At 52.8% G+C, this 25,606-nt stretch overlaps 1 long non-coding RNA gene across 1 annotated transcript in view; it reads left to right on the forward strand.

Moving 5' to 3' along the window:
- Positions 1-25,606, forward strand: part of LOC117285023 — a 91,464-nt gene that overhangs the window by 55,901 nt on the left and 9,957 nt on the right. Inside the window, exon 3 of the long non-coding RNA XR_004516029.1 lies at positions 16,077-16,188. This is a non-coding gene — a long non-coding RNA (uncharacterized LOC117285023). The remainder of the gene's footprint in view (positions 1-16,076; positions 16,189-25,606) is intronic.

The raw sequence follows: 25,606 nt of genomic DNA on the forward strand, positions 1-25,606 counted from the left end.
ATAAGGCTGGGTGGGTGCCTGGCTGCCTGGAATGAAAGACTTACCAAGAGGAATGACTTCGGAATCCACCTTCTTGAGGTGGGTCCTGCAGATAAAGATGCTTTTGAAGTTCCGTTGGTGAGAGATAGGATCTCTGTGGCCGAGCTTGTCACCAGGGAGCCTTCTGGATGAATGCCCCCGATAGGGAGATCAGCAGGCTGAAGATAGGGAGAAAGAACACTTATCATCGAAGGCCTCCAAGGGGCTGGCTTTGAGGTACTTCCTTTCTGTCAACCCTGCTCTGGAGTCTGCCTCCACTGTGCAGATGCAAAAGCTGAGGCGTAGATCACCATTAAAAAAATTCCGATTGGACATCACTGTTTCAAATTACTGCGATACTTCACAATGTGAGGTGCTCCTTAGTATTTCATTGAGCACGTGCTTTAGGCCAGGCACTGTGCTGGATTTGGAAGTACAGAGATGAGTGGGGTGCCTTCTCTTCCCAAGGAATTTGGGGCCTCCTGCTGGGAGGGAATTTAGAGGATAAATGAGGTAATCATACCCAAGGGTCTCAGTGCTATATCGGGGGCAGGGAGTGTTATGAGCACACAATCGGACAACAGCATCAACTTGAGGTGCCCAGGGAAGAAGAGGGGGTTTCCGGGGGGACTGTTACAGTTGTGCCTAGTGCAGAGAAAGCTGTGGATTTTAGTGAGGTTGTGAGAGGATGAGGTGGGCTTCACCAGCTTTGATCCTGTGTTATGCAGTAACATCAGAGGAGGGACCAGAGGTGTTTTGGTGGGGAACTGTGCCTAGCAGGCACAAAGGCCTGGGTCCTGACAGCTGTGTTGGGGCCTGATCCTCAAGATGTGGGTGGGATGCTGGGCCTGGAGGAGAGGAAGCCCTGGCTGTGGTGTGGGAGGAGTCTAGGACTTGCACGAAGGAGCCAATGCTCTGCCAGCATCCCTTCATCCGCTGCCTTTGGATTTGGTGGCATGTGCTTGTTAGGGGGTTGGTGCAGGGCTGGGCCAGCAGGGCTCTATCCAGCTGTGGCTGGGTGCATGGTGAGGTGGTAGGAGTCGCGCCGGACACATGCTGTGCATTGGCAGGTCTCCTGCACGGTGCCTTGATGCCCTGGACAGCAGGAACCTGAACTGGTTGTTAGCACAGGAGGCTGCAGTTCACCCCTCACAAATACCTCAGGGCGTGTCCAGTGCCAGCCCTGCTCTCAGCCTGAGGTTGCAGCAGCTTGCATCCCAAGCCACCAGTGGGACCAGATCTGGATGCCAGAGGTCGGTGAGGGCTTTGGTGAGAATCAGTGTCTGGCCTGCTTCCTGGACTGCAGGCAAAGGCTCTGTACCGAGCAGCACCAGCCCCGCTGCTGCCAGACACAGCCCTGTACCCTTCCACCATTGGGAAGCTGCGAATTCAACCTGATGTGGCAGCTGTGCACCCTCCTCCTCAGGTTCCGCCCAGGAACTTCCCTGCTTCTCTCGGCCTTCAGTGGCTTGTCTCCGCCGCACCTCCACTCTCCTTGTCTGCCTGCCTGTTTTCTTCTCCTGCCCTTGAACTCAGGGCCAACCTCTTCCAGGTTCACACACCTGAGATCTGTGGTCACCTCTCAACTCCTTGGAGAAGCCACTGCAGGTGCGGTTCTCCTGGGAGAGTCAAGGCTTGGCCCTCACGTCTGGATACTTCTCTGGTTTTGGTATTTACTTCTTGTCCTAAATGGGTATAGCTTTAAAAATTTTTGAGTGTGACTTTGCTTTCACACTGAGTATAGTTACAAGGATAGTTCAGAAAACTCTTGTACATTTTATCCAAATTCACCAGTTTTAGCCCGGTCTCAGCAGCTGTTAGCGGGCTGTTCCCAGGCCTGGCAGTCAGGTTCAGCCTCTCTGGCAGTGGGTTACTGTGGGTTCGGTGCTGGTACCAGTGTTACCCAGCTGGGTGGTAAGAAGCACGTTTGTAGCCAGGAAGGTGGCACCATCCAGGCAGAGTCACAGCAAGGCTGGAGAGCAGCTTACTTCCCTCACGCCAGGCCAGGCTGCTGTTTTAGGTTCTGGAGAGCTTGCCTTGTTCCCCTCCATGCCCTTCAGGGGTGGGTCCCAGGCACTCTCACCTCTAGGAAGCGGGGTGTGAGCTTGGGCCCCAGGCCCGAAGGGGCTCAGCCCTCTGCCTGGGACCTCAGAAAATCTGGGATCAGCAGCAGCAGTCTGTGCTGTGAAAGTGTCCTGCAGCTGTGTCCCCTCTGGCCATGCAGGGTTGCGGAACACTTGAGGTGGGGCCACAGTCCTCAGGGGCTGCAGTGTGAATGTGAATTAATTTGAACAGATTTAAAGTTTAGTAGCCTCAATATGATTAATGGCTGCCTTCATAGATAGCATAGGCTTAGAGTCTGTGGCTGCTTGGCTTTCTTAGCTTCTCAATTTGTGCCCTGGAAAAGCACCCTGGTACTGAACACCCTGTGGACAGTCCCTGCTTGTGGTCCTCCCTGAGCTCTAGGCTGTGGTTAGAGATGAATATAGCAGTCAAGTTCAGGCCATGGTGGAATGGGGGGAAGGACTTCTGTGGCTGCTCCTTGCCTGGTGGGTTTGCCTTTGTATCTTAGTACACAGCAGAGAATACTAGCTGGTGGGGATGTCAGAATGTCTTTCCCTTTCCCTCCTCAGGCCATGTTCTCACCTCTCTCTCTGTGCCACAGAGAGACCGAGCTACAGCATGGCCATTGGCTGAGGTGGGCCCTGAGCCCCAGTACCTCTCCCCAAGAGGGAACCCCACAAGGAGACCACTGACACCAGTGTTTGGAGACCTTAATTGGAGGATGGGGACCTGGCAATCTTTTGTGTAATGGGTGTTTGCTTCTGGAGACTCCTGGGACTTTTCTCAGGAATGAGTGACCACAGATGGATGGGCCAGAAGGAGGACAGGGTGTTTTCTTGAATTAAAAGCCACCTAGAGCTTCCTGCAGGAACTCAGGACTGACTGGGCAGTGAACTGGGGAGCAGGGCAGGTGAGCCCCCAGAAGGCTTGGGAAAGGAGACGGGCACAGATGTGGGATTAAGGGTGAGTGAATACTAAAATCAGTCCACTGATTGGTTTGGCACTGCCTAATCCTGGTAGCCTAGATAGAGTATAAAGGCGGTAGCAAGATACTATGGTCCCTTGCTTGCTTTGCTGCCTTCTGTCCACCATGAATTGTTTCTCCTCTGTGATGCTCCTCTGCCATGCCACCCTGCTTTGGAGCCAGCTGACTGGACTGAAACCTCTACAAACTGTTAGCTAAATAAGCCTTTTCTCCTCTAACTTTGGCTATTGGGTATTTTGTCTCAGCAACAAGAAAAGTAACTAGGGCCCTGTGACTTGCAAGGCCTGGAATATTTCCTATTAAATAATTTCCTTAAATATTTCCCTTAAATAATGTGTTGGCTGTCCTTTCTGTAAAGTGCTCATTTGACATCTAAGACATCTGAGCTGCTCTCTGTGGAGGGCTTTGCTCTCTGCAGGGTTGTTCATTGGTATTATTGTCCCTTCCTTGCAGTGGAGGACTGGGCAAGTCTAGGCAGAGGGTCTGCGAAGAGATGGCATAGCAGCTGCATGACCTCCTGGAACTTGCTCTACAGTCTGGGCCATGCCTGGCTTCTGGGAGAAGGGGCTTTGTGGGACACGACCCTTTTACGATTGCGTGTGTGTTTGGGTTCAGGTGAGCTCTTGGGAGGATGGGGCAGCTCCAGTCCCCAGCCTGGGCTGGCATTAAGCAGGAGCCCCATTGTGTTATTTGACCAAAGGATGAGACCAATAAGGGGTGCAGTAGGGCACTGCAGGTCACATGTAGCAGCCTGGCCTCTGGAGTCTATACCAGGCTGTGAGTCCCAGCTTTCCATGTTACCTGGGATGAGGCAGTGGAGGTCTGCATGCCTCACCTTCCTCATCAGTGTAGCGTTCATCCCCAGTGGCTGCTGTGAAGGCTGCAGGCGTTATTGTGTCCTGTGCATGGGACCATCTTGGTATGTCACCAGTGTGATGTCACCAGTGTGTCAGTGTCTCGGTATGCAGCCAATGTGATGGAGGCCCCATGGACATTTGCTGAAGGTGCCCAGCAGAGTGGAGAGAGGGCAAGTGGTCTCTGCCCAGTCCTACAGCAAGGCTTCCTGTGCACCAGTGTTGGGCAGGGTGCAGGAAACTCTTCTGCTCAGACTGTGTTTGGAAAGCCCAGCCTTCACCTGCTGCTGGGGAGACCCATGGGTTTCTCAGCAGCTGCTGCTGCACCCCATTTTGGTGGTGCTGCAGGAGGACCCTGGGGATGAGTTCCAGCCTGGGGACTTGTGTTTGTGTTCACTCCTGGCCACTGCCCATGCTCAGGTGCTTGCCGGTGGCCTCCTGGGCAGGTCACTGCAGCTGTCCATCTGTACTGCTTTGCAGGAAGTCACCAGGCTGAGTGGCAGGGCAGAAGCCAGGACCCCTTGCCATTTGCCAGTCACTCACGGAGCCCTGGTTTGTTCCAAAAGGGGCCGTGGGACTTTGCGCTGAATAAATTAGAGAAGATGTCTGTTTTTGGCTGTCTTGGTTTGTGGGTTGGGGAGAAATCACTGGTTGGTCTTCTATGAGTTGGATGTGTGCCTCAGCTTTTATCCAGTAGCCTTGCCAGGGCCTTACTTAGCCCCAGAGAGCCAGATGTAAATGCATTGCTAAGTATGCCAGCGTCTGTGCCCCATGCTTCTGAGGTCAGCCAGGGCTGAGTGCCTTTGGCATCCACCCGTGCCCTCAGCTCGCACCACATATGCACACACAGCCCATGAAGATGGGGAGATGGATTGGGCGAGGGTGTGAAAGTCGTGGACAGAGCTGTCACTGCTGCCTGGCACTGTGTTTAATGGTCCTTACACCCTAGCAGGAAGCCTCTGATGTGTCCCCACTCTTTGGGTGTGAAAGGTGAATAGCACACTGAGAGACACAGGGCTGGTTGGAAGTGTTGGAGCTAGAAGTAGACTTAGGTCTCAGTTGATTTCCCCTCATGTGGCTGTCCTGTCTGCACTGTCAGTGGGGATAGCTGTTTGCTGGGATTCTTGGCCATACCGGCATCCCACCTGGATTCCAAGTTAAAGGGTGTAAAGGTGCTTGGAATCCTACACACTGCATGCAGAAGCTAGCCTGAGTGATCTGCTTGAAAAAGACATTTAGGTGCTTAAATCATTTCTAGCCCTTTCAGCCATGTTTCAGGCTTTAGGAGGTGGACATTTGAGTGCACAAATGCAGGGTTTTCACTGCTGCTTAGACAATGGGCATTGCGTGTGGGGCAAGGAATGCCAAATCTCCCTGTGCTATGGCTGTTGGGCACTGATGGATACAAGGATGGCATAGGAGGTGGATGTCATTAACACGTGAGCCCAGAGGCACCTTTGCAGTCCATTTTCTGCTTAGAGATTGTGTTTCTTTGACTTGATCCTCAAATGCCTCTTAAATTTGATCATTTTTCATATCCTGGGTTCAGTTTCTAGTGTCCCATGATGCTGTCTACTACTTGATCATACATTAGAGAGGTTTTGCCATTAAAATATCATCGTATCATCATATCATCATCATCATCATCATCATCACATCACTGTCATTTATTGCACAAACAGCATTGTGATACCAAAGAATGGAAAAAGATGAGGGGATAGTGTCAGTAGCCCCTTCTCTAACTGTCAGGGTGTCTCAGCTATCCTGTCTGCTCTGTTCACTCATTGATTAATGGTTTTGTGTGGACATAGGAATAAGGATTAGCTAGCAGTTCATTTTTTAACTGATGTTATATCAAACATTTTTCCATTTTATTAAAGCACTTCACAAATTATCATTTTTTAAAAGAGCACATGTAATTGTGAAGTTCTCTGTTGTTGTAAAGTCAAGTCCCTAACACTTTGGTGTTACACCCAAGGGTGCTGTGAACATCTTTGCGTGCATAACTTTTCTCCTCTTGGAAAATATTTTGGGCAGATTCTCAGCGGAAGGAAAATGGAAACAAAGTGCAGAGCTTTGGGACCTTGACCCACTGCTTCGAATAGGGGTATTCCCTCTGTTCTGCTAACACCTCAGACCTGCGGTTTTACCTCCTCACCATCAACATTGGGTATTATTAGCTTAAAAGCTTATAATTCAGACTGTGCAGAATGGTCTCTTATTAGATTTATGTATATTTTTATCCTTAGTGAGGCCAAGTCTTTTCTTCGTCTGGCTGTTTACCAGCTTTTTGGGACGACTGATTTTGGCGGCTGCTTGAGCCAAGTTCATTTCTTCCCGTGTGAAGGCCTATGGCTAAGCTGCTTCCTGTAGCTCACGACAAGCATGCCTCATTTGACATGGCCTCTGTGCTCCCTGGCCTGGAGTGTGGGGCGCCAGGACCCCAGCACTGCGCGTCAGGCTCTGCGCACAGTCAGTCCCTGAGCTGGCCTCAGCCTTGTCCCCCTCGGTCTTATGAGCAAGGCAGGGCATTTCTCCAGAAGAGCTTTGAGACGTCTCCATCAACTATTTTTGGGCTTCCTAACTAAAAAAGAAAAAGATAAAAAAGTCCCCTGTTTTCCTGTGAAGTTTCTGTATTTTCGGATTGCCCGTGTTTCTAGATAGCTTTCTCTGCTGTTTTTCTTGCAGCCTCACTCACCACATCCTGTGGGGCTGAGGCTCCTCCAGCACCGTGCATCTCTGTTGCCTGCCATCCAGCACCTTGTCTCCACCTGGAACTTTCCTTCCCAGGAGGGCTGGGCAAGCTGGAAGATGCCCCAATGGATTCTGAGGAGCCCCAGTGTCCCCATGGAAGAGCAGAGCATGCTTGAATTTGTAGCAATGCCCCATGCAACTGAGTGGGAATCACAGGGTGGGAACTGGAATTTCAGCATGGAGTTGCAGGATCTTAGGGTTCAGAGCACCTCAGAGATCCATTATCCTTCCCATCTCTCTGGACAGCATTCTGGTAGTGCCTGCTGTGGTTTGCACCCTTCCCGAGCTGGGAAATTTATGCCTCTCCTGTTAAATAAAATCACATTTAACAGTTTTATTTCCTTTATTAAAAAGTAGGATTTCTATTTGGAAGGGTATGGGGGAGGCAGGAGGGACTTAGGAATGAAGTCTGTATTCCGTAGCTCTTGCCATGAGCACATGCCACTCCCTGCAGTGCTCGTTCTGATGCGCCTGTCTGGAGTGTGCACCTTGAGCCTGTCACCGGGGACAGTGGTCACATGGCAGAGCCCTGGGGCCCTGCACGGAGGAAGTCACAGATGAGTGGTCTTGCTGAGTATTCTCTCCATGTCTGATCTTCTCTTTGATGCTCAGTCACGGGCTTCCTTCCTTTGCAGGGGCCGATTCCTCAGCTGATAGCTGACCTGGGGTCACTCCAGAACATTTGTACTTGTGAGAAGTCATTTTCTTCTTTCCTTCCTGCCTTAGGGTAAATTGTGTGGCTGCTTAGAGGGACCTGCTTGGGGGCAGTTGAGACCTGCAGGTGATGCTGGGCAAGACCTGACTGTTACCTGGGAGCTGTGATTTCTTCCCTCTGCCTCACTTCTTTCTTGCTTCCCTCCATCCTGGTGTTGGTTAACTAGAGATTCTCTTATCTGTCTCTTCAGACTCTGGAGCTGTGACCATGCAGGACCCTGGCCTGATCTCCTGGCCAGCCTAGCCCAGCCCTGCTTGGCATCTTGGGTCTGAGGAGGGTGTTCTTTTCTTAGGGATGTGTGTGACAAGGTCACTGTCCCTTGGCCTAGGTTTGGACCCTCCCTCAATGTCTGTTGCCCTTTTCATAGGCTTTGTGGCTTCCTTTGGATGCTGAGTCCCCGGGCTGGTAGCCCAGGAGTCTAGAGCCCTAGAGCATCAGGCCTTGCCTTGGGTATACTTACTGTGGTGTGAGCGTCAGGGCCTGCCTGCCTCTGACCTACTATGTGAGTTTAGATGGTTTCCCTGCTACCTTGCACCTTCAGATTTTTCTTTGACAAAGTGAAAGGATGAACGCGTAAAGCTTTCATGATCTCCTAAGCTGAGTGTTCTCTCCATCTATCCCCCTCAGGCAACTGAAATATTAGGTACAGTATAGGCCTCGCGTGTATGGCTGCTAGAGAGAGGGCTACTTTGGTTAGCATGAGTGGTTGTCCTCCTGCTGCCTCACCTCGTCTGCATCAAGACCCTTGAGGTGGCCTGCAGGAATCTGAGGAGTGCATTTTCAGAGTTTCCACGAGAGGCCTCTGGCCTAGGTTTCTAATGACTGAATGTTGGCTTAGGTCCTACAAGCGCTTGCTCTGGAAGATCTTCATGCTTAGCCTCATATCACAGAAGATACCGGAGGCTCAGGAAGGTGTGCTGCACTGCACCTTGGGTACCTCGGGTTGTGCAGGAAGGAAGCGGTAGAGCCTCCAGCCTGGGGCAGGTAGCTTGCAGCAAAGCCTGTCTGTATTCACGCTGAGTTCCTGTGCTGCGTGACCTTCAGCCTGATGCCCCATGCTCAGCCTGCCCTGGACTTTGGTTCTTGTCACCTCTGCCTGCCAAGTCCTCTGACCCACCCCAACATTTGGCTTCTGAGTGGTCCCCAGCTCAGGGAGTGTACCAGTGTCTCCAAGAGTGCCCCCTGTTACTCATAAACAGCCTTGGTGATGTCACTTGCTCTGGGTTGTTGTCTCAGGTGCCCAGTATCCTCTCCCAGTGCCCTTGTTGTTGGTTCTCATTGGCACAGACCATCTCCTCTTTGTTCCCCTCTTCCTTTGTCCTCCTGTTTAGGCATCACCCTAAGGGATGTGGTTGCTGAGTGGGTTCTGTGGCTCTCCAAAGCTTGTAGCCCCAGGGTGCATACATGTCCAGCAGGGAGGCTGAAGCCGTGCTCTGGGACTCTCCAGGCTTTGTTCCTCTCTGCAGCTGTTGTCTTGGAATGGAGCCTCCAGGCATCTCCCAAGGAGACATCTGCTTTGGGGACAGCAGGATGGTCCTATGAAGCAGCTATAGACAACATGAAGTCTTGTACCGGTTCTGATGCTTGGTTATCAGCTGTCACCCGTTGCACTGGTCCCACAAGCTTCCTGATATCTCATTGCTATAGCATCAAGTCTCCACACTGCACTGTGATGTTCAGTGTCCTGCCAGCTCGGCCCCCTGGTCCTAGAGGTATCACAGTCCCCATTCATGGTGATGGGTGCATTGCGTGTGGGATGCATCTCCCACTGTCTGCCTTGGGGCCATTACAGTGATGGAGGCTTGTTTACCTGGTTCTGTTGAGTACCGGTAAGACTCAGCCTGTGAATGGTGGCTTCTCTATGCTTTCCTCTATGCGCTCCCTTCTTTCAAGCTGGTGATCACGAGTTACCCCCTTTAGTCAGCGTGGTGCCCCAGGGAAGCATTTCCCTCCTGGTCTGGGAGCCTCCTCCTGGTGGCACAGGCCCTGAGCATCCACGGTTAGAACTTTCCTGGTACATACTGGGTGCCCTGGGAAGCAGATATGCAGATTAGTGAGCAGATTATTTATCATGGGATGCAGTGGGGATCAACAGCTGTGAAACTGGGGAGAGGAAACCAGGGTTGGACAGAAGGACAAGTGGAGCTGTGACAGCATCCACCAAAGGACAACCCACAGGAGCCTGGGAACTAGATGGAGCTTTGGTATCCTGCATTTGGGTGAGGACTAGTTGTCACTGTGTGTGTTTTGCCTGCAAGATTGCTGGGCTTCGAACATGGTTATCTACTCAATTAAAGCAGTCTCCAAAAAGGCTGACAGCAGCACTTGCAGCCACTTTGCATGATGGCTGGATGGATAAATACCTGCTCTGTTCCTGGCTTGTCCTCTGCACTGAGCATGTGACAGGCACCCAGTATTTGAGGGATTGGAATTACCTGGGTTCTGTGGAAGCAGTGTGATTCATTCATCCAGTGTTTACTATTTTGGCAAAGATTTGGCATTATTGCTCTTACAGAGTTTACAGTCTAGAGGTTTTGTGGTGGGCGGTGGTTCAACATTGCTTCCTGGAAGAAGCAGCCTTCATTCTGGGGGTGTGACTTCCTGGACCTCAGGTCTGGGGCCACCTTTGGGCCCAGGGTTCCTTGGCCTTCTAGAAGATTGCATATAGAGATGGTGCAGTAAATGGTAAGGGATACTTTCCCAGGGAGGGGAATTACCACTGGGGCCCTCCCGTCTGTGCGCCTGTCCATGGGGGAAATTCCCTGCTGAGCTTACACTCTCTGATGTTTGAACTCCCAGCAGTCTGGAACTTCCCTGCGGGTCCATTGGCTTATTGACTTTGCATCCCCTGAGTAACTGGAGAATAGAACTAAGTGGAAATATACCTGTGTATTTTTCTTCTGTGAGTCACTGAAAACTACAACCTAGCATATACACAACCCCTTAGCTTTCCCCTCGATATGTAAATGAACTGTCATTACAGTTCAGGAAGTAGAGACTGTGCAGTGAGGATGAGATGAAATCAGTGAAGTTTAGATCGGAAAGAGACATAGAGATTGCCCAGTCCTACCTCCTTCCTGTGCAAGAGGCCTGGGGGAGAGGGCTGGCTGAGGCTCCCAGAAGGATATGGAGAGAGGTGTGGGCTGTGGCTTTCTGTGAATCTTGTGTCTGCACTTGGCCCCTTCTCCCGCACAGAATGGAGCTGCAGCCTCGTGCATGGAGGGCCGTGTGTGTTTATCTGCACGAGTCACCGGAATGATCAGAGAGGCTTTTACCGAAAGCCCTGGCTTTGATGTTCTGAATGACAAGACCTAGCGTACCAGCAGGAAGGGAGGTTTTGGGGTTGCAGAATGAAACTATTTGCTTTTGGTGGTGACTTAATCACTTTAAGGTGGGAGGATGTTTATGAGGGAAAGTTGAATGTGAGCGTAGGTACGAAAAGGAAAGTTTGAGTTAGGTAGCTGATTGGTGACATGCTTCTAGTGGCCACGGCAAAACCTCCCCGTGGGTGACCTTCTAGAAGACTTCTTCCCACACCCACCTTGTCCTCTGTTTCCACGGGGAGGTCGCAGAGCATCTTACTCTCATCTCTGGCCCTCCAGTGAGAGGTGCCCCGAGGACTGCGGCACGCAGGCAGCTTTTCCAGGGAGCTTGGCTGGGAGCCAGGATCTTGGGCTCCAAGACTTTCTTCCTGACTCCATGGTCATGCTCACTGTCCCTCTAAGAGGAAGTACAGGTCTCTGAGTCTGGTTTCTGGAGCTAGACTTCCCTTCCCTCCCAGCCCTCTCCCCAGCAGAGACCGAAGCACCTTCCTAAGCAGTGTATCCCTTGGTTTCTGGCAGTGTAGGATGGGAATGAGAGGTGTCCCCGCCATTCTCCTGGAGTGTGGTTAGGAGGAAGGTGCTTGTGCACACACTGTAGGACCTGGATAGCTGGCGTTCAGGTCATGGCGGCTGGCTAACTGCTGTCTGCACTGTGTTTTGGGTCTGGCCTTGGTGCTGCTGCTGCTTTGACCTAAGGTGTCCACCCCGCAACTGCCTGGGGACCCGGGGTCAGATCCCAGCTCCCTGTGCGCCAGACTGCCTGGTGGCTAGGATGTGACCTGTCCCCGTTCACCCTCCAAGCCAGGCCTGGGTCGTATTGATACAGTAGCAGCTGTTGTTTCTTTTCATTAGAGAGACAGGGTAGTGGTTTGTTGTGATTCCAGTTTTATCTCTTCTCGTTTTCCATGTAATAAATCATAACATTTATAAGTAGGGTAACATGGGTTTTACTAGAAAGGTGCTTATTTTTTTTTCTTGCATGAGTGGGATGAGGCAAAGAACTGCTACAGACTCAGAGTCATCACTTGTTAGTACAAATGCACAATTGCATGCACTCATGCACACACACAGTTTTGTTGGGCCCATTTGAGAATAGCTCGCAGATGTGTCCTTTTATCCCTAAATATTTAGTGTATGTTTCATAAGTGCAAGGATATTCCTTTAGGTAACCATTATGTAATTGCCAAACGCAGGAAGTACAGCTACAATTATATTATCAAACCCACAGGCCACACACAGTTTTTCCAGCCATGTCCCATTTGACTATTTTATCCTGATTTTATATCATCAGTCATTCAGTGACTGTGTTTCTTTAGATAGCCTTTAACTTACAGCAGTTCTTGAGCCATTCTTTTCTCCCTTTTATGGATATGTGTTTATGATACATAATGAATACATTCACTGGGGGAGTAGGTACATATATAGACCACATCTCAGTCCTTTCTACTTTCTCTTCCCCTCCCGCCTCCCTTCTCGTCCCATCCCTAGGTCTCCTTCCCATATACAGAAGGTCTGCCTCCTTATTTCCTATTGTCTTTCATTTTGTTCTTTAAATTATTTATACTTTAAGTTGAGAGCAGCCATATGATGTTTAACCTTCTGTGTCACATGTATCTTGTTTGGCATTGTGGTGTCACGTGGCATCTGTGTTCCTACAAATGACTCAGATTTCTCCTTCCTATGGCTCTCAGCTGTTCTTGAGCTTGATGTTGTGGAACGGCCCACACAGTTTGATTTATGGATTGCTCCTGAGTCTGGGCTGAGACCTATCCCTCAGAAAGCTGTGCCACACCCTTGTCGACTACCTTCCTGTGCTCCTCAGGGGTCCCCTGGCTGACGGTCACACCCTCAGCTTGTAGATGAAACCTAGGTGTACAAGGCTGGTCCATGGTCACATACGTAGCGCTGTTTTGCAATCAGATCTTCTGCCAGAGAGGAACAGATGAGCATAGACGTGGAGGACACTGAAGTGCTTCTGGCCCCTGCTCTGTCCAGATGTTGGGCTCAGCCTTTACCTTTGCCTCCACTTCGCTGTGGCCTAGACCCATGAGGCAGCTGCTGTCCTGTCCCTGATTTACAGATGACCTCCTGAACAGTCCAGTTGCGTGCCCCCAAGGACACAGCTGCTCCCCCAGCCTGTGTCCTGAGCCTGTGCCTGTGGCTTTCATGTCCAGGGCTGCTGTGTCAGGTAAACTTCAGCAAGCAGGGGAGCAAGGCTGGCCTGACCCCTCGAGAAAGGTGCAGTAGCATCTGTGTTTGTGTCCTTTCTAGGCTATTTCCAAGGCCAGGCCTGTGCTTAGGGGCTTCCTGGGGAAAGAGATCCTATTCCCCGCAGTCTACAGCTGCCACGGGTGCCATGGTTGCGCGCCATGTCTGTCTGCAGAGGATAGTGGTGTCAGAAATCCATGTGCTGTTGCTTCTTTCATGGCTGCTCACTGTCCCCTGCCTGTGGGGTGCTGGTCCTTGCTGCCATCTGCCCATCCAGTGGCCCTGGGTCCTTGGTGGTGTCTGAATGGCAGTGGAGGCTGGCTGCCCTGATGCCCTGATCTCGAGGCTGTGTTGCTGCGCTGCTTTGGTGTTGTGTGTTGTACCTGGTCTCCCCACCTTCCTAGCACACACCCACCTCACCCTGGGGCCCTGCTCAGGCTGCTCGGCCAGGGTGCCATTCACTTCTGCTTGGAGAAAGGTAGATAATAAGGCTCTGACTTCTGGCGTATGGAGAGAAATAGGGTACCTGGGACCTGGGACCCAGGACATACTTGGAACTGTCCTGGTAGTACTCAGAGCCTTGCCTACCTCCTGGATGTCTTGGGGCCTGGCCCTGCCCATCATGGGCATGCAGGTTCTTCAGGCACCGGGGCAGCACTGGATTCCAGAAGGGCTCCTTTGTATCTTGGTGTCAAGCATCCTCACAGGGCCTGGGGCTTGGCCAGGCCAGGTCAGGTACAGGGTATCTGTTAGCACAGGGCAAGCAAATGCCCCGCTCTGGGGTCGGTGTATCTGAGGGATGTGGCAGGAGGAGCAGTGGGGGCTGCCTCACCCCAAGACCCAGGTGTCCCTCGTACTGTATCCTCCCTTACCGGGATGGATGGGAATCTGAGCAGGTTCTTCACATGGCCGAGTGAGCCTTATCCCCTGTGCTGTGTCAGGCTCCTCATTCCCGGCTCATCTTGAGGCTGTGAGGTTTTGTGTGTTGAAGGGGCAGGGAACTTAGTGCTTTGCACCAGCTCTGATCCCCTGGCCAGCCTAGAACTCTCCTCCAAGCTGTGCTTGTAGCCTCTGGGAGAAACAGACAGCCCCGTCATTTCCAGGGGTCATTGCTCCTCGTTCTGCTTAGAAAGATTAATTAAAAACATCAGTCAGTGTGGCTCCTTGCGGGAGCCAGTGTTCTGTCCTTAGTAATGTTTCCTGCCACTGGCACAAGGTGGGAGGGGCCCATTGGCAGCTCAGCAGCTCAGCCACCCATTTGCAGTTTGGAGTCTGGCAGCCTCTTAGCCATGAGGTGCTGATGACAGTGTTTCCGTGTGTCCAGTGGGAACCTGCAGGACAGTTCTCACCGAGTGTCCGCTCATGAAAGGCCACACTGGGGTGGACTCGGTGCTCGTCAGCACTCTGCAGCTCGCAGAGCCCCTTCTTTCATGCGCAGGGTTGGTTCATCTGGCCAGCACACCCGAGAGGCAGGGCATGCAGCATCTGCCCATCTCACTGACGAGGAAGCTGACAAGTGAGGAGGTCGGGCGCCGTGCTGCAGGCTTATAGTCCTGACACCTCGGGAAGCTGAGGCAGGAAGACCAGGGTTATAAATTTGAGCCCAGCTGGGCAAATTAGCAAGACTGTCTCCAAGGGGGGTTGGGCAGCTCAGTGCAAAGGTGCAAAGGCCCTGGTTCAGTCCCTGGTACAGTCCCTGGTACAGTACATTCCGTCCTCGAATCCTTCTGTTTGCAAACAGTTTGCTTCACAAACTAAAGCACTCAGCAGACTCTTGCTTTTGTTCCCAAATTCTGCATTGGGTGACAAACATGACCGTGGCTGTCTTCCCCACACAAGGGCAGCCATCTTCCCCAGATTGTAAAACAAATTAAGTTCATAACTGAGGGTTGGCTGCACTGGGAAAAAAAAAAAAAAAAAAAACCGTAGCAGGGCTGGCTGAGGACCTTGGCTCTGCAGCCCTCCCTTTCCCTGATCCTCTTGTATGGAGCCTCACAGAATGAGCTACCCTGGAGAGGAGAGCGGGGGCTGTTTCTGTTTTCAGTTTTTCTTTTACTATCAGGAGACTCAGAAGTTAAGTCTCCAGCTTTTGCTGAGACAGCCCCAACAGTAGCCTACAGAAATTCTCAGAGCTTTTAGCACTGTCCTCTGCAAAGATTCTCGAGAACACCACAGCTTCATTAAGTTGTGTGTGTGTGTGTGTGTGGTACTGGGGATCAAACTTGGGACCTAGCATTTGCAGGGCAGGCAGCAGAACCACTGAGCTAAATCCCTGGCCAACCACACTTTTAAATGAGAAGATGAGGCAAACAGTTTCAGGCTTGCAGAGGTTCCTAAAGAGATCTCTGGAGACTGGAAGAGGGAGGAACCTGGCAGTCTGACTCGGGCCTGCTGTCCCCCTCTGCTGGGGAGCTGCCACCGCCCTTGGGGAACCCACGCGGCTGTATCTTGCCAGTGAGCAGAAGTCCTCTCCTGGCTGAGTGCACGAGGAATGTGGGTCACTGCTCACTGTGGTGAGACCAGGAAGCAGGCAGGGACTCCCCTGGCTCGAGGGAGGGCTGTGACACCCAGGGGCCCAGAAAACACAAGTGTGGCAGTGTTGCTTCCTGTGGGCGAGGGGTCTCCACTGCAGGGAGTTGTGCCTGCCAGGTCAGCCTCACGTCAGTGTTACCTGGCCCCACATGGCTGTCCAGCAGCGTAACAGGAAACATGTCTTCCTCAGAGCTTCTCACCTCACTCACCACTGAGGGCTCCGTGACTGACAGCGCCGCCACCGTCTTCAGAGCACCGGGTCTGAGGTGGCCTTCTGCCCCTCCTCATGGGGTGCTTGGAAGCTCTGTTGGGGCTGATGGCAGAGCCCTCCTGCTCCGGCCCAGCTGCTGGAGAGATGCCTGAATCAGGGGGATCTCAAGGTCCATCTTGGGGGACATACACGGGGCTGGCCAGAATGATGGTTCAGCTCCTGTCTTTTGATTTTATTAGTGCTTGTTTGTGGTCCATGCATTTTATAGTCACCTTGTCTTTTTCTGGTACCACTCATTTGGCACCCAGTCAATATGCAGCTCTTAATTTTTCAAATGAATCAAATATTTCATTACCACATCCATTCAAGGTAAGCATTTGATTCTCATAATCCTTTTGTTGTATGTTTCTAGAATGCTGTTGCAGCTGGGATTTAAGTGCTTTTAACCAGTCAGCATTCTGAAGAACTTGAGGACCTCTTACGCTGTGCTAAAGCTGGAATATTTGGGAATTTGGAGAATGAAGGTAAGGGACATTCTCCTCCTGAGCCTGTGGCAGGAAATATAGCTTTTGGAATTGATGGTCTCTGCAGTGCAACTTGCAGTGTAGGCCCTGAGTTCTTGGCACAGCTTTCGGTGCTCCCAGGCATGGGGAAGCTGGCTTCTCATGATTCTCCCTGACATCATTGTCGGCATTTGAGCCACCTGGCTCTGGTGCCTACCACCCCCTGCTTGTTCTGGCCGAATGAGGAGCCAACCAGCTTTCGGGGGACATTTCCTGCCCTGTGCAGCTGTCTTGCTGTGACCTGTGCACACTACCCTGGGGGAAGAGGAGAAGGCAGGTGGGGTTGCACCGCCAGGCAGGAACACCTGTTGGAGCATCTGGAGTGTGAGCTCCCTCCCTCCACCTTCATCACTTGCTCCAGCTGTACAAAGTCTGCATCTGCCTGGGGTGAAGGAAAGGGGTGATACCCCACGGATTCCAGAGACCAAAGCTTTCCTGTTTTCCTGCTTTTCTTAGCCCAGACAAGTGGCACAACTTGGTTCAGCCTCTGTCCATCAGTGCCTGTCTCATGAGATGGCTGAGGGCGTTGAGTGAGAGCACCTGGACACCACACTTAGCTGGCTTCCTGGCCCAGAGAGGAAATGCTTCCAAATGGGAAAGGGAGTTTTTGTTTATTACTTTCTGACTGATTAATTACGCCCTTTAGAGTTCTTTTTCTGTGCCAGCTCATTTCTGAGTCTTTGGTCTGCTGTTCAGTTTCTGAGAACCGTCTTGTCAGCCTGGGTGACAACTTGCGAATCGCCTTCCCAGCCGCTCTGGTGCTTGTCCCAAGCACAGCTGGGTACTCCATGCAGTGACCCCACAGAGCAGGCAGTGTAAGGCCTGGCTGCTGCGCTGGGTTGAAGCTTCTCTTGCATCAGCCCCCACCTGTCCCCGGTCACTGGAGAGCTGGTTTGGAGCAAGGACAGTCTTTTACAAGTCCAGCACGGGCACTGCCCTGGTCCAGGATGGGCCTTGCAGTAGGGATGCTGGATGAACATGAGGAGGGAGGGAGAGAGAACCAGGAGGAGGGCTTTTAGGGTTCAGAGGAATGAATGAAATATTTTCTTTTTCTAAATAAGATATTGGAAAGAATAAATAACATGTTGAAATTGATGAAAGTTGAAATTAATGTGATTTCTACCACAAGTTGGAAAACTGTGCAGAGATAGAAAGGGCTGAGAGAGTGGTGACAGAGCGGTGTTGGGAGGTCAGCCCGGGTGGCCAGAGCAGAGGGCTGTGCATTGCGGGGTGCTTATGCCTCTGTGTTGCTGATCTGCTGGGTGTTCCCATAGTAGGGCATGGGTGTGTGTAGTTCCTGTCCTGCCATCCAGGGGCAAGCCGGGACCTCACACGGGGCCCTGCACATGCTGCAGCCACACTCATCCCTCTATGCACAGTGTTTGCATGCAGCCCATGTACTTCTGTGTACTTATGTACCTCTAGTCACTTGACAGCTGTGTGAGTGGTTGTTACATTGTATCACTTGGAGAATAACACATTTCTCACAACATCCCAGAAATCCACCAGTGCAGAACCTGTGGATAGAGAGGCAAATTACCCACGGGCACCAGGAGGGCCCAGGGGGGCTGTGGGGAGGGTGCTGGCTCTCGGGCTCCTCCAAAAAGCTTTGAGTCAGGTGTCCTTGGTGCTGAGCAGCTGGCTAGCAGGAAGCTTTCTGTCCCCTGCTGCGCTTGCGCTCCCCCTGCCTATCATTCCTTGACCTTACTGGGGCCGAGGTCAGCCCTCCTCTCAGTGCGCAGCACACAGACCCCATGAGAGCTCTGCATGTGTGGGTATCCAGCTGTGGGGCGCAGTGCTGTAAATACACATCAGCCTTTTCTGCCTCCAGTGGTCCTTGCCACAGCTGGAGGCGGGCGAGAGCTGTTCCAGGCTGGAAGAAAGGGCAGAGGTGGTCTGGTCATGCGCGGTGAGCCTGAAAGCTGAGGGATTGTCCCCTGGTGCTGTGGCCATGGGAGCAGGCAGCATGGGCTGTTGTCTGTGACCAGTGGAGAGGCTTGGCACATTCGCCAGGGTGAAAGGAGAGGACTCCTAGGAGACAGCACAGAGGTGATCACGTCCTGAGCATGTCCTGGGGCAGGTCTGCGCTGTGGCAGCTGGAGAAAGGCTGGGTCAGCGCTGTGTATGTATTGCTGCCCCTGCTGAGGATGATTCCGTGACACGGGGGGTCACTGTCCTCACCGCCGCATGGGGATAGGCAGCCCCGCATCTGTGCTCCTGGACACGGGGAGCTGGAGCCAGGCACATGTGATCTGCCCAGCTCTGCTTCCTGCTCGTGTGACCCTGACAAGCGTAGCTCTCTCCTCCTCCCAGCTGCAGGTGGACAGACACATGCTTGGGGCGGCTGTGAGAATTTTGGAAGTGGTTGGTGAGTGGACGCCCTGTGTCCTTGTCCAGCCTTGGCTGTCTAGGTGGTGTTCTCTCTCAGCTCCGCCCCTCCCTGATCATATAGCACAGGGCTGCACTCTGGCTGTGCTGGGGTTTGAGTGAGTTCCTCCAGGTTCAGGTGTTGGAGCCTAGTCTCAGGTATTCTTCTGCAGCAACAGAAAACAGGTGAAGACAGCTGGTGTCATCATTTTTTTACTTTTTTAGAGATAGGTGTCACTAAATAGCCCAGGTTTGCTTCCAACTCTTGGTGGTCCTCCTGCTTCAGCCTCTTGGATACTGGACTGCAAGTACACACCCCCATACCTGGTGTAGCATCTTCCAGTTTTGACCCCCTGCCCCTTGCTCCTTTGGCCTCAGCTGCCTGAGTTGTTTCTCTTGCCCCTGGTGTGCTGCTCCTATGCGGGGCACGCCTGGCCCTGGTGAGAGGGCATCTGCCGGCTCCTTCCTCCCACCTGTGGCTGCGCACAGGCCCTGGTCTCCAGCTGCAGGCCATGCATCTCTCCAGGGTTCGTGGAGGCAGGAGCTCTCCGGGCCCGCTTGGATTCTATGCTGAAACAGAAACATCTTCTGATGTGACTGCTGTTGGCCCGTTTCTCTCATTGTTTCTTGTGGTTTCATGTTGAGGTTTTTGGTGCATTGCATTTGACCTGGAGTTTATTTTTAGCAGTAGAGACAGAGTTCAATTAATGTCAGGCTGACACAGAGGAGGGATTCGTGAGTCTTGGGGAAAATGTGCCGGATTATTTTCCTGCTGATAATGTCTGTCCCCGCGTGCATGGCCACGCTGTGGTTGCTGCACTGCCTCAGGGATGCCTGGCACAGGCTTTACAGTGGCCAGGCCACCCCTGAGCACAGAACGGGGTCTGTCATGGCTGGGGTATCCAGTGGCAGAGTCCTCCAGGCTCGTTCTCCATGTCAGCTCTTACTCAGAGCAGTGGGCACTCAGCTTCAGCTCCCGTCAGCTCTTGTCCCAGTGCCCATGCATTCAGGAGATATGTAGTCTTCTCTCTGCAGCTGTCGTTGGCCCCAGGACAGGTGCAGAGGACTTACGTGGGGACCGTTTTCTTGGTTTGACTGAATTTCAGGACTCTGACTGCAGCCTCGATGTCTCAGGCGTCCCCCTCCTTCAGGGAGGCTGGTCTGCCTGGATGGAGAAAGTGAGCACTCCTCATCCTCCTGCCTCCATTTCATCACTGGAGTGTTTATTCCTCATTGCGCCTGAATCTGCTAAGGCGCTAAGCGTCCTTGGAGTGGAGGAGGAAGAGCCTCACTTGCACTGATGAAGCTGCTGGCCGCCCAGAGGAGTCTGGTGGGCCTAGACCCTGCCTGCTGCTGGTAGCTTTCTCTGGGCGTGTGGATCCTTCCTTCAGAGCTTCGTCCTCACCCTGGTTGCTCCGGCCTGATTTTGGGCTTGTCTACTTCACTCTTCTCCTTGTCTCTCCCTCTCTGCCTTTCTCATCTCCTCAATTTTTCTGCCTCCTCTAGTTCTGTCTCTGAGCACAGAGTTGCTTCTCTCTACCATCCTTTCACGGGAAGAAGTCTCATGGGGGCTGTACTCGAGGTCCTGTCTGGGGTGGGGTCTTGGGTCTCCCCGAATCCACCTCCCTGCACCTCGTATGGTGACTGGACTGGCAGGGTGTGCCAGTTCCCTCCCTGCCTACGCCCCTTTCCTGCTAGAAGCCCACAGAATGAATAAATCGTCTTGGGAGTTAACAGCTTTAATATGGGCTGGAACATTAAATCAGCAGAGCAGCAGAGCCAGTGCAAAGTGAAGATCGGTGGCACCTCCCTCTGTACCCTTGCCTGGGTACCTGTGCCTCTGTAGCCACATCTCCGCCTGAATGTCTGTGTGTGTGGAGAGAAGCTTATTAGAAGCATTGGCTCAGTTATGGAGGAGGCTGAAGTCCAGCACACTCTTTGGCTGTGGATTTTGTTCTGTCATTATGCCATGCTCTGAGCTTATCTTTTGCATTTCCGTGGAACCAGCCATTTCTCCCCAGAGCCCTGCTATGTATTGTTGGAGAATAGTGGTGGAAACCACAGGCTGCTGCTGCTCAGGCCTGCATTCATGCAGACACGCTCAGCTGGCAGAGCCAAATGTGTGTGTGTGTGTGTGTGCACGCGTGCACTAGTGCACACCTTTCTACGCTGTCCATCTGTGTGTACAGCTGGGTTCACACTGAGGTCCACAGATCTAATTCATCACCATACCCCACACACTTCCCAAATGACATCTGTTTGCAGTGTCAACGGGAGACCCTGAATGGAGAGGTCAGAGGGCTCCCTGCCGAGGACACTGGACTTTTCTCTGTGGACATCCCGGCCTTGTGGAGTGGAAGTTGCATCTGAACAGAAGGAAACACATGCTGCCTGAGCCTGGGCACTCATCCCTCCCTGGGTCCTGCCCTTCTCAGCCCCTGTCCTCCTTTGGACTTCCTGTTCCCTTCCTGCTTCTGCACAGCCCCCGTCCACGCACCCGGCTTCTCCTCAATCCCCTGGCCTTACCCACCAGACACTGGCATCTTCCTGAGCCGGGGATGGAGTTCTGCACCCTGCTGGGCCCTGGCCTGGTCTCTCAGCCATGGGTGTCAGACTCCCTCTCTACAGGCCCAGACTCAGGAGGGAGCCAAGGGGGCTGTGGGGACCTCGGGGCAGGATCCAGGAGCCCTGATGTGCTTGTCTGTGTGGAATGGCCAGGCACTGTGGCCTGGGCCCTGTGTCGGACAGTTGGCCAGGGGTGTGTGGACAATTGTTTCCATGTGTGCCCAGCTCCAAGGGGACGGTGGCCAGGCCGTGGTCACTGTGATGCTGAAGGCCAGCAGCCCAGTGACCACACCTGGTTGTTTAAAGGAAAACCGAATGCTGGAGAGCAGAGGGCCTTCCTTCCTTCCTGTTCGCTGCCTGCCCCAAGTGTCACTGCCCCAGGACTTAGCTGGATGGCACTGTCCTGGAGAACCAGGTCCTCCTCCTGGGGCGGGGGGCTTTGGTAAGCAGCCTTAGAGTGCTGCTCTCAGAGAGCCACAGTCAGGCCCCGGCCTTCAGTTCTTATAACCCTGCCCCACCTGTCCCACGGCCCGTCTCAAGGGTGGTTGATTTGTGCTTCCTATAGCTATTGCTTCTCCCATGCTGCTGTGTCCACTGTTTGTGTTTTCCATTTCTGGTTTATGTTTCATTCCTTGTCTGAAATTCTGGACGTAAAAGCTACCTGCAGGCTTGATGAGCCTTGGTGAACAAGTGGTTCTGACCCATATCTCCAGGGCTCACCTGAGCACCAGGCAGGTCTTCAGCTTGTTGCCTGCAGGCTCAGAGAGCTGCCACCTGTGACACCTTCCACCCCTGTGGCCCTGTGCTGGGAGCCCTGGTTGCTGCCCACAGCCGTTGAGGCTGTGGCCCATAGCTCATAGGGTTGTCAGCAGCTCCTGTACCCACAGGTACTGGGCATGGAGTTGGTGCTTTGGGTTTTCCACCATGAACAGCAGTCCCCAGAGTGCCCAGGGCTCTGGGTGCCTCTTGTCTGCAGGGGTGGAAACAGCCCCATCAGAGGGTTTGGGGCTGTGCTCACAGGGGAAGCAAGGCTGCAGAGATGTGTGCTGTATGTAGCTCCTCGGGGGTTTCCTCCGCACTGGGCCCCAGCAGTCACTGATGCGCTCTGTGATCCTTCCCACTCACCCAGGCTTCAGAGTCTGCTACCTGCTCACCATCTGCCCCCAACACACTGTGCACGAAGCATTTGCCTACAGAGCAAAAGTAATTGTCTTTCCATGGGTTTCCCCTCCACGCCTATGTCTGTTCGGGTTGCTATAACAAGATTCTGTAAATGGTGTGGCTTATGAACAACAGAAGTTTGTTTTTTACAGTTCTGGAGACTGGAAGTCTAAGACTAGTGTGTGGGCAAGTGGTGTCCTCTCACAGCGGGAGGGAAGAGGGACACCTGGGCCTCTTTTATAGGAGCATTAGTATCCCTTGCCAGCACTCCTCTCATAACCCTCCCACTGCTCAGTTCCCTCCTCCACTTGCCATGGGAGTAGGGTCTGGCATGTGAATTCTAAGGGACACAGCATTCAGGCCATAGCAGTCCCTTACGATACACAGTGCCACTCAGCTGAGCTCACCCTCCTGACCATGCATTTCAGTAGGCCATGTCACTCTGGAGCTGAGGTGTTCCCACTCCTTGGGGTCAACAGTGACCTCCTGTGATTTATGACATGTCCAGGAGTTGATCATGACTATGAGGATGATCAGATGTTTAGCAGCTGGCGTCCATGCCTGGGTTACATTTTTTTACTCATTCAGTGGGGTGTATGGATGTGCTCATTTTCTGGGGCTGCAAACCAGGTTCCTCCAAACTGTACAAATGCATTTAGCATTCTCCCTCAGGTCGAGTGGAGGCTGAAAGTCTCATGGAGATGTGTCCTTAAGACTCTTTCCTCCAGAGATGCTTGGGAAGGCTCTGCCCTTCCGCTCTCACCTTTTTGGTGGCTTGGGGCAGTTCTTCATGCCCTGAGTTTACGGCTACACTGCTATACTCTGCCCATCGCCTTCTCTCCTGTGTGTCTGTGTGCAGAATCCCTCTTCGTGTAGGAATCAGGGCTCCTCGTCCACCATGAGTGCACCTGACCCTGATTGCAGCTGCAACACCCTGTTTCTGAGGTCACAATTGCAGGTGCCAGGCAGGACAGTTGGTCCATGGCAGGGAGGAGACCATGCTATGACTTCTGTTTCTGTTTATTTCTCTTCTGCAAAATGTCTTTATTTTTACATATCTTAAGATAATGCAAGCATTCATACATATAAATTATAAGTAGATTTGCACATTTGGGGGCTCCGTCCTGAGGCCCTACTTAGAGGAGGAAACAGGCCTGGCTCATGAGCCGCTCTGTTTCTGCCTGCTCCAGCTGCCTTGACCAGGATCACAGGCTGGGTGTCTGCAGCAGCGATCCACTTTGTCAGCTCTGCCTGCTGGGCAGCCCAGGTATGTCTGGCTGGCGCTCTGGTGAGAGTTCTCTCCCTGGCTTGTTGCTATCTGCCTTCTTGCTGTGTCTCCACGTGGGGCCGGGCCGAGTGACTGTCTTCACCCCGTCAGGAAAAGGGTCCAAGCCCCTGCTTGATGCCATAAGCCCTGGAGGGCCTGTCTCCAGGAGCCACCCGGAGCTGGGACCTGAGTGGCAGGAGACTCAGGTTGCTCACAGGCTCCGGATGCTGTTGGCAGCAGGGTCCCTCGGTGCTGGTGGACCACAGTGAAAACTTAAACCTGCTCCGCTGGGTGAAATACTACTTTACTTCCACGTATGCCTTTTTTTATTCTGGCTTTTTTAAAAGCCTCCTCCCCTTTTTTCTTTTTAAAATTTGTAGCTGGATGACTTGGCAAGTTAATTGCTCTTTCTGAACCCATTTTCTAAGTGGAGACAAAGCCTGTCTACAGAATCATTTGGGAGGGTGGATGAGATTCCTGAGCATGTGTTCAGTGGCTATTGGCTGTCTTCCCTCTGCAGGGCTTCCCTTGCTCCTGCTCGTGTAGCCTGAGAGGGTTCTGGTGGGTATTTAGTCTGAGGGTCACTTCAGACAGCACTGTCCCGGGGCTTCCCAAACCCCGTCGTTTGGGTGTCAGACTGTCACTGAACCTTTTGTGCACAGGTCAGTATTATTTGCTTGCCTGCCTCCTCCCCTCTCCCCTCTCTCCTCTTCTCCGTCTCCTCCCCCTCCCCCTTCTCCGCTCTCCTTTCTTCTTTTCTTTCTTTGTACTAGAGATTGAAGGGCCTTCCCCAGCTTTCTTGTTATTTTTTTTTTTTTCCTTCAAGCCAGGTGTAACGTTGCCCAGGCTGGACTTGAACTTTCAATCTTCCTCGTCAGCCTTCCAGAGTACTGGGGTTCTGGGTATGCATGACCCTGCCCAGCTGGCTCCTAGAGTAGTTTGTGAAGCAGGTCTGTGCAGTTGGGCCTGCCTGTGTACAGGAGGTGATCCAGACTGAATGTTGTGCATTGGGTGCGGAAAGAAGGAGGGCTTGGCCCGGTGCCAGCCTTCACCTTTTATCACCTCAGTGTTTTCTCCTGCTCTCCTGCTGTCCCCTGCCTAGTCTGCTGACTCTGGGGGCTGGAGCTGAAGCATAGCGAAGGTCACTGGGTGCAGGGGCCTCAAGTCCCACCAGCCCAGCAGGCGTCCAACTGCAGGGCCAAAGTAAAATAACAAGGGCGAGAGGCCTACACTGAGGACAGATTGCCCTCAAGGCTAACTCTGCAGTAGCCTTGCAGATACCTCTCTCCTCCAGCTGTCCCACCTTGGCCAAGTCATTTCCCTGTCTGAGCTCCGACTTTGTTACTGTAAAGACAGTCATGCCATTTTCCAACTTGAGAAATACAGCTCAGCACAAAGGTTGATAATCATCATTAATAAGTTGGACTGGGAGCCTTGCTTTACATTTGTGCTGTTTAAACTTGCAAGGAGCCGTGAGTGCCCAGAGGCAGCCCAAGGGCAGGCTCTGGAGTCATTTCCAAACAGTAGGCCTCGGAAGTGGCCTGCCGACACAAGGGAGTCCTGCTTCTCCTGGGTGCCAGTGTCTGTTAACCCCAGAAAACCCTCCGTGCGCAGCCGCAGCCAGTGTCCTGGTTCCCCTGACTCCTGCTGGGCCCACGGCTCCTGCCGAGGTGCTAACACCACTGCATCTGGCTTCCTTGTGCTGGCCTCAGCGCTGGCAGGGTGTGGGGTGGTCCCGTGTGCTGCTGGCGTGCCTGCTTAGACGGCTTTGTGTTCAGAGAGAGAGAGTGCCCTGCAGCTCCCTGCTGGGAGTCCACTGGGGAGTGTGGGTGTGCACTCCACGTCCTAACATGGCACAGGGCTCAGCATCCTGCAGCAGCAGTGGGCACCTGTGGCAGATGTGTCCCATGGTGACTTCCACTCCTGGGATTGGTAAGAGCAGCCCTGCCAGGGCTCTGCCAGCAGCTCTCACTTTGCCCGCTGTAAGTGTCTTGTTGGAGACACTTTAGAACCATATAC

Source organism: Fukomys damarensis, unplaced genomic scaffold, assembly GCF_012274545.1.
Source record: "Fukomys damarensis isolate Sample0158 unplaced genomic scaffold, DMR_v1.0_HiC HiC_scaffold_5, whole genome shotgun sequence".
Taxonomy (NCBI): domain Eukaryota; kingdom Metazoa; phylum Chordata; class Mammalia; order Rodentia; family Bathyergidae; genus Fukomys; species Fukomys damarensis.